Source organism: Coturnix japonica, chromosome 13, assembly GCF_054131305.1.
Source record: "Coturnix japonica strain WE chromosome 13, WE-NBRP24, whole genome shotgun sequence".
Classification (NCBI taxonomy): domain Eukaryota; kingdom Metazoa; phylum Chordata; class Aves; order Galliformes; family Phasianidae; genus Coturnix; species Coturnix japonica.
The window spans coordinates 12,097,049-12,110,692 of record NC_140675.1 but is presented as its reverse complement, the minus strand read 5'-3'; the positions used below and the strand labels follow the sequence as shown (position 1 = coordinate 12,110,692).

Below are 13,644 nucleotides of genomic sequence, written 5' to 3'. Positions count from 1 at the left end.
CAGATGAAGTCACTGATTGAAAGAACTGCAAATTCATGAGTTTAAAGCTTGATAAGTCCATGTATCCAATTGTCCTGCTTTGTTTTGGTTGTTTTTTTGTTGGTTATTTTGCATCTTAATACAATGTTATGTGACAATTGTTAGAACTTCATATAATTTGTGCAACAGTTGCACAAAATAAGAAGGAAGGCAGACTGCATATTGATCAGGCTTACTGAGTGGTCTTCTTGCATACTGGCTTTCTAGGTAATGATAAGCTCAATGCTGACTGCTTTTTCCTTCCTGTCAGAGAAGATGGGAGCCTCTGTGCTCAAGCTGGTAGGGCTGGGGCTCCAAGTGCCCATCTTTAGAACTAAGTGTCCAGTGTGCAATGCTCAGCAGTGCCTGCCCTGCTGTTAACCTGCTTTCCAGAGAAAAGAAACAGTGGCAATATTTATTGCTTTTTCTTTTTAGATTGACAGTGAAATTGTACCCAGCTGTTTTAAGCACTGCCTCATTCGAGGCACTTACTAGGAGCCAGCCCTGCTATTTCCTGAACGTATCTTCCACAACCAGGATAATCTCATGCCCACAGGAGCTGTGCCCACCTCCCAGGCTGTCAGAGTTTGCTTCTGTGCTCCTCCATCATCCTATTGCAGCACCTTGTGGCAACAGGTTTGAGCAGCATCCTGGTTTGTTGTTTTGCTGTCACACTGTGAACAATCTCAATTATTATTATTTCTATATAATAACCTTTATTAAGACTTTGCGTTACAGCTATTATCAAGAGCTATTATTATTATATATAACGCAAGAGCTTTGCGTTACAGCTATTATCAATATTTGCAAGAAATAGCCCAGATCCCACCTTGTATCTTAAAGCCCCACACCTCTCAGTGCAGGTATTTCTCAAGTACTGATGGTGTCTTCTGTCATTCAGGGTACACTTGAGAACTCTTATTCTCAGTTTCTCAGATCTCACGCAGATAGTTCTTCCATCTGCACATTGCTGCATTCTTTCTGTCCTCTCATGTATTTACTGTGTAGACATCTAAATGATCTCAAGCCTGTTAGTGCAATTTTGCTATATACCATGCCCCCCAGATGAGATAGAATCTCTCTTAAAGAAAAGCCTTCCTGTGCAATTTTGGTGCCCATAAAGATGCCCTTATTGGTCATCCGTTTTGGAAGTAGTAGGATGCTGCTTATTAGCCCTTTCTTTTTTACTGTTAGTGAAAACGCCCCTGTACAGTTGCCATTTCAGACCTTATCTCCATGCATAAACAGGCTTGTGGAGTATCTATGTTGAGAACATACCTGTTTTCCTCATGTTGGTTCCACACCCTTTTCTGCTATGATAAATTCATGGCAGGTGGCTTCAGACATGAGCTCCAACTTCAGTGCTTGTTCCTGAGCCACTAACATGGAGGAAAAGGATTTTGTCACTTGGGTATCTCCCCAGAAGTGAGCTCTTTTCTTGCTGAGAAAATCCCTGGTGTGCATTTTGAGCTGATTTGGCCATCCCACCCCTTTCCTCTGTCATCTAGTTTGTGTTTGGCCTTCCTGTACTTGGATAGGCTTTGGTTATCCTTCTATTCCTAGACCAGCAAATATTTAACAAGAGAGAAGTTTGCATTGGAAAATAAGTGTCTTAGGATATGTCTGATGTGATCCTTCCACAAATTATCTAGATGCATTTACGTGATGAAGCACTGAGCTTGGACAGGAGATATATACAGCTGCTTCAATTGAATTCTCAGTGTTTTCATTTCTGCAGAAGACCCTGATGTTTCTGCTTGGAGAACAGCTCTATATCCAGTTACTAATCTAAAAAGGAACAGCAGTATAAATAATAACACAAGGGATTTGAAGTGTTGATATGGAATTATGAGGATCAGGAAAAGAAATTGGAAGATGGAATCTACCCCGGGATCTGCCGATGCTCATACTCTTGAGTTTTGTTGCAACACAAAAATAAAGGGTAAGTCCTGCCACTGCTGATAGTACACCTTGCAAGTTCTCCTTTGTGGGTGTAGATCAGCTGCTGATATCGGTCGCTTGTTGCTGCTCTATTCAAACACCATGAAGATTCTGACTGATATGTTCTGCTCAGGGTGCAGAGTGCTGAAGTTCCTTCAGCTCCAGTGGGCTGAGAGCATCTTACATGCACCTCTTCTGCCTAGCTGGAGTTTCATGGTAGCTCTTTTTTGTGTTGCTTTTTTTGTCCTTCCAGGGTGAGCTACTCAGCCTATTCAATCTTGACTTACAGATCTTTAACTACAATTAATTAGTTCTTTAAGATTTTCCAGGTGCATGTTGTGGTCCTGTTCCTGACACAGCTCTTTTGCCATGCATGGAGCTTCTGAGGAAGGTATGAAGCAGAATGACAGTGCAACTATTTATACAGGCTATTGAAAAGTAGGAGTGTAGACCTGTATGCTGCCTTCTGAGAGAATTTGCCTTATCTGTAATTTTTCTTTATCATAGGCTGCCTTTCTCAATTGGATCTAAATTGATAGAAGTAATCCCAGCTGACATGGGCAGCGCTAGATCAGACCATAAACCAGGTGCCAGTATGCTTGCTTAGTACCTCTGGAATACTCAAAGGTATTATCCCTATCTGTTAAGTCAATAACTTTGTTCTAATAACACTTCAGGCTTTGATGTCCACCTTTGAGTGGAAAAATGTGATTTAGGGGCACGCAGTGGATGGAAGGTGGAGGTATTGTCTGAAAGTGAGGTAGTCTTAAGCAGGAAGGCAGGATGCTCATCCTTACTCGGGGAGAAAATGCTATGCATTAAACTCACATCTAGCTTTGATATTTCTGAAGTGTCAGTTGTCAGCACAGTGCCAATGGAGCAATCTGCTCAGTACTGGCAACTTTTCTCCCCTCTGTGCCAATGACGAATGTCATTGACTATCTAGAGAGGGAAACTAGCCTCCTCTTGTGTTGGAGACCTGGTAAGTGTGATGGGTGGAGCTGTGCAATAAGTGGAAGAAGGGGTAAAAAGAGAGGAAATGGAGGAACTCCTCAGTGTGCCATCTGTGATGTATATTACCAAAGAGACACAGAGAAAGGAGATTTCTTCTTCCATGGATTAATTTTGCCAGACTGCAATCAGTGAACTAACAAGCATGCTGCTTTTCAGGATTGTGAAAAGCAAAGCAAGTGCTAACATGTTATTAACAGTGCTCTTCCAATAAATGCTGGAGAGAGAGGCTGGAAGCCTTAGGATATATATTCCATTTACCAATATAAAGGGCAGAAGGGTGGAGACGTAATTTGGATCAGCCCCAGCTTTCCTTGCTTTCTCATCAGCTTTTCAGTGCTCAGGGATGATTTCCTCATTCTTGTTAGTAGGGTGGTAAAAATTGAATCTTGCCTTCATCTAATAGCAGGTAGGTTCCTTCTAGAAAATAAAGGAGTACTGGATTCCTGGAATGTTAACTGCTCAGCTCCGGGGCTTCCATTTATCTCATTAAGTGATTTGTGGATTAGTTTTCAGTAGCTTATTTTTCTCTATAAGATTGTGCACTACGAAGTCGACTGGGATTCTCACCCCCACTGTATCTGTGCTATGGAACATTAGGAACTCTGTATTTGCCTTAACACTAAATGAAAGCTAAAATGATGATACACCTTGGAGGCAGAAATAGACCCCGTTGTTTACAGAGTCCTCGAGTCTGAATCTGTTTTACTGGATATCTGTGTACATGGATTTGAGTGTATATACCAATATTATTTATTTCAAAGTTAAGCTGCAGTAGCAGCAGCTGGCTTTAGACCTGACTGAAAATGTGTTTGATTGCAATCTCAACAAACAAATATAGTCTCTGCTCCAGAATTTACAATGCGTGGCTTTTTATCTCATGGAAAATATGAGCGCCATGGCTTGTTTAGTGCTCACTGTTTACTGATATGAATCACTGGAGGACTGCTGTTGCTGTAAAATAAAAAGAAATCATAATAAAAAATAAGCTCCACTCTAAGGAAGAAGAACTACAAGGGCTTTAATAGAAAGACTGCATTCTAACAACACACTGCTCTTCAGCTGAAGAGCATCAAGTAAATGTGCTGCTGTGTGCTAGAATGCTGCACCACTGCTGTGCTATGTAGGTTTTGTATTAACAAAGCTTAAAACTCCAAATTTGGCATAGAGGTTGCAGTTCACCTGCTAAAAATGTATCCTTTAATCACCAGTCAGTTGCAGGTAAATGTATTGTTGGAGTTTCTAACCTATTTAAATAACAGCTGCATTTATGACTCAGTTCTTATAACTGGTGTCCCATAATTGCAGCTGAGAAATGCTCCTCATGGCACCAGTCCATTCCAGAACTCATATTCTTTTCCTTGCAGATGTTTGTCTGTGTGGTCTATCCTTCATGGAAATGAACTGCACAATGTGGTGGATGTTAAAATAGCTTCTTAGGTCTATGCATGGAATGAAATGGCAGGTATGATATTTCAGACTGCAATCTGTAGTGCAAAGATGCTTAAAATTTCACTGAAGTAGATCTTGCTGTGGGCTGCATTCCATGGAGAAGTCCCAGCACCATAGAAACAACTAACAAGACTATAGTTTCAATGGAGGCAGAATTTGATAGTGCCCTTTTTAGGGCAGGTTTTACAGAAGTGTTCAATACTGTCTTAACTCTTCCACCAAATCTGCTAAGAGCCTTTTCATAGGCCTTGCTAGAAGCAAAACTGAGCCAAGACAGTCCAGACTTTAAGTAAATCTTGCCATCCATCAGTAGAATTGTTCTAATGGCTGAGCTCCTCAGGTTCCACAGAATTTCCTTAGAGGGCAGTGTTATGTTTGTCCATTACTGGCCTAACCCTGCATTTTTTACTCAAAGGTAAGACTGAGTGTTAAACAACCTGCATATAAACTCTGCCAAAATAGCTGTTGCATAAATAACCTTCTCTATGCATAGCCGTTGTTTTCACTGGGTCTCTCCACAACCTCTGCCCTGTCCAGGAGTTTTGGAGGGCACCCGCTGCTCTGATTTGTGCTCCTTCCAGCTCTGTCAGTATCAGGCTGAAGAGCTCTTCCTGCAGCTTTTCTCATGCTGGTAAGCATCTTCATCTATTTGAATCAAGAGGTCCTGAAAGCAGGTGAAAGAGAAAATAACGAACAGAGAAGAAGCTGAAAGATGTAGGAGGTCGATCTGCAAGGCTTTTCTTTAGGGTGCTACCAGATTAAAAACAAAAAAGCTGTGCTTTATCCTGGTATCATTTGTGCCTGTTTGCAGTTGCTGTAGCCATGTGCTCTGTGAGAGGCTCTCCTGACTGAGGCAGATGTAACAGAGGGTGAGTTAGACTGGTGTGTGTATATGCACACACCTGAGTGGAGAGAAAAGCTGATATTAATGCATATCTTGTATAAGGTTTGGAACTACTGCGGGTTGAAATTGGTGTGAGTGGGAGAGCTGGGACTAATGAATATAAATTCTCTGTTTTTCAAGATATCTGTCTAAACAAGACTACATAACTTATTACTCTGTTGCTTAAGGTGTAAGATAGAACTGGCATGGCTTTTTATTCAGGGTCCTGCTTGCACCTTCTGCAGTTTAACTTGACATTCTGTTGCAGTTGATTCAGCATCTTGACAAGCTCATTATTGTTACTGTTGGCACATCCCCTCTGATTTCCATTTTGTTTGGGTCTGTTTCCATCTTCTTGAGCTCGGGACTTTCAGCATGCCCTGTTGATTCAATTTCCAGACTCACCTGTGGAGACTCAATTGCATGCTGGTGATTTTCCTGCGGAGTGCAGTGAAGCATATGGCACAACATTCTGTTATGTTGAATCTAATCCAGCCTTTGTATCAAATTATTGCCCACCAAGTAATAAAAACAGCCAGTTTCTAAGCCTGTTTAAAACTGAGGTACTAAGATTTTGCACTAAGTTATGAATACTTTCTTGTAAACAGGACTAGGAGAGCTTTCAAGAAATCATCTTAAAAATCTATCTAAAATTGGGGTTATCTGTTAAACCAGCTCCTGGACATGAGACTGGACTGTATGTAACTTCCAGTAATGGAGACTCTGTGATCTCCAGACCATCTTGTCCCAGGAGTAATTCCCTCTACAACTAGAGAACGTAGTGTCTAACTTAAACCTTGCTGCAGCTTTGGCATACAACTTAATGTCATATTGCTACACATTATTTCAGATTCATCCTTCTGACCGCTAACCTGAGCCAGTTGAAGCTGAATGCAAATCTGCAAGGAGAAATGCAGCAGAAAAACAACCAAAGCTGCTCTGGAAGAAATCTGTCCAGTGGAATGTGTGCAAGCCGGTGTCAGGCCTGTGTGCAGCTCTTACTTCTGTGGCACTGGTACTTCTAGGGAAGACAGCTTCCTCCAGTGCCACCTGCAGTTCATCCTTATCAGTCTTCAATCTTATCTTCTGCAGCTGGTGAATGCTGTGTCCTCCCTTCCTCAGCTGATGGATTAGATCCTTAATTTCCTCCAGGGGGAAGAAAATAGATATTTCACATGATAGGTTTATTTCAGGACTGTGAACTTTACCAAGTGCACCAGACAGTTTCTTTGAATAGAAATGGCATGAAATGGCTCCAGTCACTTTACATTAGCTGCCCTTTTTCTCATGGCTAAATATTATCCTGGATTTCTGAATGAGCTCAATGTGATCATGGAGGCAGAAGAATGAAGCCCATGAAATCATGAGAAATTTGCTCCAGTTTTTAGCCTAGTCTTCCCCTCTCCCGTTTTCAGATGGTTGCTCATACAAAATGAAAATAGGATTCCACGTTGTCTCTATGCAACAGAATGAGGCACTTTGCCAGGTGATGTAGGCCAGAGTAATGGGTTGGGGGAGACAGCCCAGGAAGCTGGCTGGGATCTCTGCCAGGGACTCCATCACCATTTTCTCTTGGCTGCAAGGATGGCAGATTCTAAATCTGCATCTTCTAAATATTGACAGTGTCATCTTTCAGCCTCCTGGAGGAGATCAATTCTTACAATTTACAGCATATTTTTATTTATTAAAAAAAGAAAGCCAAGGCAGCTCATCTGCCTGTATAGCAAGTAAGGGAGGCTCTGGGAGTTCAAGTGACATCCTTGGAACTGATACTTAGAGATGCCTCATCCAGTCATGTACATTGCTTCAGGGAGATATTCACTTCCACCTGTAGCTCTTCATATTTTCTTGTTGCCGTTCTGCCAGCATCCTCTCAAAGGCTCTCTCCTTCATTCAGAGCAGCACAAGCAGCATTGGCTTGGAAAGATAAAGCCAAGCATTCAATGGACACAAGTTTTCTTTGCACTTCACTTCTCTGTGTGTCCTGCCAGCCAGTCACAGTTAAATTGGCACCCACTGTAACGACTGGCAGAGTTTCTCTTGGTTGCTCTGAATGGGTGATTAAAATGTTTACAAGTCTTTCTTTCCTCACCATTAGGAATTTAACAAGATCCCCCAGTTCCCATCAGTGTGATAGTCTCCCTTGCTCCTGCTGTTATAATGATGCTGCTGTGGAGCAAATGTTTTCCACTTCAGATATTCGTTGTGCAGATGTGCTGTTAGTAATTGCCTGGGTTGATTAGTGTGACTTTCTGCTTCAAAGAATATTCAGTTAGAAACAAGGTGTTATTCAAGACTATTCTAGACTGTGTTTAATGACTTGTCATGAGGGGAAAGAATGAAGGAACTTTTTTTTCTTTCCTAGGAGCCTTTAATCACAAATATTCTATGTATTTTTATGATCAGTACGTGCAGTCAGATACCATGGTGATAAGAACGCCACAAGCTGAAGAGTAAAGAACTGCTTCATTAAAGGCAGCGATGGTGAAACAACCCACTGGTATTGCAGCACCGAAGAGTTCAAAGCAGGATTTCATTATCCTTAAAAAGAAGATGAATTCCTTGCCTTGCAGTTGAGGAGGGCTTTTACTTCAGCTGCTCTGTTGTTTCTGGAAGGCAGCTAATGAGTTTGTAAGAAGCCTGCAGCGTGCTCCTAAGAATTAGCTGTGGCTCATCTTCGCCTTTCTTCTCTTGGTCATACTGATTACAGTGACATTTGATAGAGAGATCTTAAAGTGTTAAGAAATAAGGTATCAGCCCAAAGCTGACTCCCTGGGGTTCCACCATCAGCCCTCACTGGTCAGGCTTGTGCTAGATGTATTCTTGAATGGTTTAATTTCTTGCCTTTTCCAGGTCAAGAGTGAGTTTCTTCATTTTGGTCTGAAGCCTCTGCTTAGAGCTGCCTGTGCAGACTTGGACTGATTCAGCTGTCTGCTCTGCTTCTTGGAACCTCGCAGCCAACTTTGTCCCAAAGGAACGGGGGCTGAAATAACATAGTAGTTCATGGGGTGAGGAGTTCTGGGAGTCAGCACTTGTCATCTCCGTGAGCACTATTGCTACTTTCACCACTAATCCTGTAGGCAATATCAGAAAAGTGACTGTTAAACCATGAATGATGTGGCTGGATCTTCTCCCCAGCTACAAACATCGTACTGGACTGCAGCTCAGTTCCTCATTGCTGGGTTGTTTCTTGGTGTTAGACTCTTCCACTTTCTGTTTAGGTATCTCCAGGACAATGATAATAGTAAAGAACAAGGTAGCTTCACTCCCTATGACTGTCTATGGACCAAAGCAGAGATAGAATAGCTTATTTTGTCTTGACGTGTCTCAGACATGTGGTTAAAACCGTCCAGGCTCCTTAACTTCTCTTTCTGTTATATGAAAGCATCTTTGTTAGCTCTGCTAGAGAGAGACTGTTACAAAGATAGCCTTAACTTCTTGTCTACCTTACCAGATCTCAAGGAGCAGATTCCGGGGGGTTCAGTCTGATTTGGGTGCATTCTTGTATCCTCAGGAAATACTAGTGGCTTTTGTAGGGCTGCTGGAAGATAAAGCTCCTGTTGGAGTAAGGAAGTCCAACTTAAAGCCTTTCCTGAAAGGTTCAGCGTTGGTTTTCTGTTGCCAGCATACAAGGGTTAGGTCTCAGTAGTCCCTATTTATTATTGCTAATGTACTTTTCTTCTTGGCAGGAGTGCTCTCCTTCCTTTGTCTTACCAAAATGAGTCCTAACAGATCACATCTATAAGCTGTGACTCAGCAGCCAAACTAAATAACAGACCATCCTAAGTCCTGCCCCATTCTCCCTGAAAGCTGTGTGCTCACTTTGTTTCTTCCAGCTCTTTGGTTCTTCCAAGGCTCTTCATGTTGTGCTTCTAGACTGAGGTTTCAGTTCTGAGTTCAGAGACCAGACACTGAACTTCTATTTTGCTCTTTTTCTCCTCTTCCAACTTCTCTTTCATCACCTCCAAATAATTCCTGGTATTAGCCAGGCTTACCACAGCAGCAGTACAGGACTGGAGATGGATGAATAGTAATGGCTGTGCTGTTCTCCTGTTGGAAGTATGAAGGCCCTGACCTTGCTCCCTTAAGCTGCAGTGCTTCACTTGAGCAACTTAGTTCTGGATTAGTTAGAAACATTCCAAAACATCTTTCTGGTCAGGATCCAAGTGTCTGCTCTCCTTACCTGCTTTGATTTGGGTGTTTTTTTTCCTGCTTTACTGCAGTGAATTGAATTGAGCTCATATAACTGAAAGCAGAACTTGGCTTGTCATCATCACTGTTTTCTCTGAAAGCGTTTCAAAAGAATTACAATAGTAAACCCATTTTGTGATTGCTCTGAACGCACAGAATTCTTGCCAGGCTTTTGATATGCAGGTGCAGCACCAGAATTATTCTTTGGAGATAAGAAAAATTTCCAGGACAGACATGTCAGATGGAGACATGAAATGCTGCTACGTTTTGAGCCAGACATATGTGACCTATGCAAACGAACTGCACTGCAATCCACTGAGCAGACAGTGGACTGAGAACGAAGAGGTGACTGTTCTGCTCTTTGCTTCTGGCTCCTGGGAGATCATCTTCTGTTCATATGCCCCATATGAACCTCAGGATGCTCATGCCCCGTGTGCCCTTACCAAGATCAGCTGGTAACAAGTCCAAAAGTTGTATGAGGAAAACTTTCCCTTGTGAGAGCTGAAGCAATATGTGTTATTCTGATGTGGACAGTGAGCAAAGAGCAGGCAGAGCATATCCAACTCTAGCTTGGTTCTCTACCTTGGTTCTCCACTTAGTGGGAAAGAGGGAAAGAAATTCTTATCCCCCATGAGAAGCCTGTGAGTGCTTTAAGGAGCACTGCTACTTCTTGGCACTCTATCTGTTTTCTTATCTGTATGGGGTGTCTAACACTGACCTATCTCCTGATATGGTTGAGAATTGATTAGCATTTATAGAGTGAATTGAAATGGAAATGTTAGTTATTATTAATCTATATTAGTCATTAGATTGTGTTCAGAGCATTCTATTAAAATATTAACTTGTTGGAACTAAATTATCTTCAGGACTTGCCGTTGTTAGTAGATCAGATGACACATTTAACATCCACGTCCTGGCAACTTGCAGAAGATTTATTAGACTAGATCTGTCTACCACTGTAGGACTGTACAAGTAAGTGGAGTGGCTTGAGGGGTAAAACAGAGAGCTGCTTACTCTCCCTAACCTGCTGCACTTTGGCTCTGCATAGGACTGCCCCATCAGACTTAGACAGACACTGTTATCTGTGCTCTTACAGCATTCCTAGCTTACACGTCTTCTTCCAGCCCTTCGGTATAAGGGCCTGGAGGGTGCACCACAAACACAGCAGTGTCTATGACCAAGAGATGCGAGATAAAGACTTGTTTGTATCCATACAAGTTTATTTCTTCCCTCCCTCCTCTGTGTGCTTGCCAGGTCTACAGGATTATTTTTTCCTGGGAGAGGTCTACAGCTGGGAATGCTTAGCCAAGGAAACAGGAAAGGTGTGGCCACGTGTCTCAGTAGACAACTGGTATTATGTGCAGCATCAATAGCTTGCTCTGCTGTGTTGGAATCTGGCCATTGGGATATAATGAAGTTGATTTGGTTACTTGAAGGAAATAGGTGCTTGTTCACAGAAACAGCTGCAGACCCAGGTTTTTGTGGGTCGTGTTGTTGTTGTAGAAATGCTGAGGCTTAGATTAAGTGTTTGGGCACTGAAATATGCCTGCTGAACAACATTTGAATTCGGAATGGCAGCACTTTGTGAGCTGTGTTCCCATTTTTGGTTTTATTTACCACCTTCCATAGTAAGTGGAACAGTACCTTGCAGGAACAAGGGGAAAACAGGTCAAGTTCTACGTAGGGAAAGACAAATCCCATATCTCAACTGGCTCTATTGCTTAAGAGTGTAAAGAGCCATTGGCTCCAGAATCCATCTTAACAGGGTAGGTTTGAAAGGTCTGTGTTGTTCTTCTATGCAACTCAATCATATCAAAAAGATAAAGCTGCATGAGCAGGCTGCCGTGGGTTAAGAAAAGGTAGGATGTTATCTCATGTGAGCTAAGCCAAGTAAGTGTTAACTCTCTGTAGCTAACAGGTTAATCTTTATTCAGAGTAAAGCAGAATCTCGTGTCCTGTCTCTGGCCTTGAAGTCCATTTGCCCTTTGTTGAAGCTCTTTGTTGCCCCACCATCAACTCGTCTGTAAGTAGAGGTGCAAGCACCCGAAGGAGCTGGATGGTCTGTGGCCTGAAGCACAAACATCAGCACTTAATGGCATTTTTCCATCTGTATTTCAGACTTCCAATGGCTCTGCTCTGAAGCACAGTTAACCTGTACTCACCGAAAGCTTTGTGTTAGGATTTGTGTTAGCAAATCACGCCAGTGTTTATTCATGGTTTTATATGTTGTATTAGGTAACAGGGTAGATCAGCTGTTTGGATAATATAGAGCTGTAAATATGTATTCTGCAAAGCTTATTTCTATGGGGAGGTTTGTCAGAAGTGCTGGCAGACCCAGCACTGAACTAATTGATGGCACTAAAATAAATTTAATTTGTGATAATATTCTGCATTTCTAAAGCAGTTTTTATCTGAGGATCATGAGGCCTTATATAAACACAGAATAGTTAATCCTCATAACTTGCCAGTGATTATACACACTTCATATGTGGGTGACTGTGGAAGATGAATTACAAATATCAGACAATGAGTCAGAGAAAAACTTAGGAACAGAACCGTGTGTTTCTGACTTGGTTTACCTGAGCAGCTGAGCTGTACTTCTGCTCATCATTGTGTTACTACTGACGAGATCAAGGTATGACTGTAGATTTTCCTTTGTGACTTTCTAGTTGAGCAGCACTACAGGTGTAGCTAATGCTGTCAGAGCTCTGATGTAGCACAGCTGCCCTCAGTAGGATTCTGTAACCTGGAGAATTAATTCCCTTAAAGCTGCCGTTTCTTTACAGGATCTTCCAAGATCAGTTTGGCTCGTTCCATCTCATGGAGGTTATCAACTGTAATTTTGAGGTCATCTCTGCTTTATGACAAGATTTCTCTGCCTTACCGTGCATGTTTTCTCATTCCCAGATGCCCTCCAGCTAACTGAAAAACATGGAATCAATGTGAGAAGTAACTGAAGCACACACATCAGCAGTGGGTGTCAGAAGGGCCCAAGGTTTCAGAAGCATTCTGCATGGGACCACAGTCCATTGCAAACACAGCTCATGTGAGGTAAGTTTGCTGCTGCTCTTGGCGATGTGTTTTACCACCTTTTCCCTTCCTTGCAGTTTTCTAGGAAGGGAGATACCAAGGCTGGTGCATAGAAGTGGATGAGAAACTAACGCTGTCCTGGTATTAAACTGAAAATGAATAGAGAAATACATTCATCTGAGGTGCTTCCTGAAAGCAACATGAGCTTTGAGTGTGCGTTTTCAATAGGCCTCGAGGGACTCGGTCCAACACTGACTGCTTCAGAAGGATCCCGCTCGCTCTCAGCAATTCACAGCGCTCTTTGGGCAGTGGTACAAATTGGCAGCACTTCACTGTGCTGCCATAAGTTAATACCTAGAAAAACACAGCCGCCTTCCTGTTTGTGGAGCAAACTGTGGTCTCACAGTATCTAAGCAAGCAGACAATGAATTATGTTTTTTTTTTTTCTTTCTCCCAGACTGGGAGAATTGGAGAGAGCAAAGAAAAATGGAGCAGTTATTTCTGCCTGATGAACTTCCTCCAAAGCCTCTTTTCCTTTTGGAGTTGAGTGACTGAGTCATTCTGAGCTCAGAGATCTGAAAGTCAGAGTTTGAACTCTGTGGTCTAATGCCTGCAGACAGGAAAGCAAAACATCACACGAGTTCTATGGATCACACCGCCGGTTTGCAGCAGCAGGACAGAATGTCAATGGAAACCTCTATTACTTTAGAAAGAATTGGAGAATCAGTAACGAAGAACTTCTGTTGTGTCTCATATCTGCTTTTTCCTCTCGGTTTTAGGCAGAGGTGGGCTCCAGCCCTTTCAAGCAGAATTTCAAGTCACTGAACTCATCCTCCAGCACCACTTGGTGATACTGAGGGCAGCATTTCCATGGCCAGGATGCAGCTCAGTGCTACAGTCCATCTTTACTCTCATCATTTGGCCCAGGGACACCTCAGCACCCAGCGAGTCTGCTCATTCCTACTGAAGAGATGGGAATCCAGTGTTCATCCTGCATTCTCTGCTACACCTCCTGCCTCTGGGAGCAGCAAGCCTCCATTTGCAAGTGCTGTGTTTGCTGCTTTTGTGGAATTTATTAAAGATTTCTTTAATAAAACTGTTGCTGTTATTGATCCGAA

The 13,644-nt window shown here is 42.4% G+C and overlaps 1 long non-coding RNA gene across 9 annotated transcripts in view; it reads left to right on the top strand.

The window, feature by feature from the left end:
- Nucleotides 1-13,644, top strand: part of LOC107320634 (uncharacterized) — a 16,370-nt gene extending 2,726 nt beyond the window's left edge. The window contains exons 1-6 of one of the 9 annotated variants that reach the window (XR_014933807.1): nucleotides 520-654; nucleotides 1,740-1,960; nucleotides 2,289-2,350; nucleotides 2,467-2,586; nucleotides 12,404-12,547; nucleotides 13,306-13,644. This is a non-coding gene — a long non-coding RNA (uncharacterized LOC107320634). Of the gene's footprint in view, nucleotides 1-453; nucleotides 655-1,739; nucleotides 1,961-2,212; nucleotides 2,351-2,466; nucleotides 2,587-4,337; nucleotides 4,436-4,959; nucleotides 5,054-12,403; nucleotides 12,548-12,983 lie in introns of those variants that run through there. The other 8 variants (XR_014933812.1, XR_014933808.1, XR_014933809.1 and 5 more) reach the window with 8 other exon arrangements.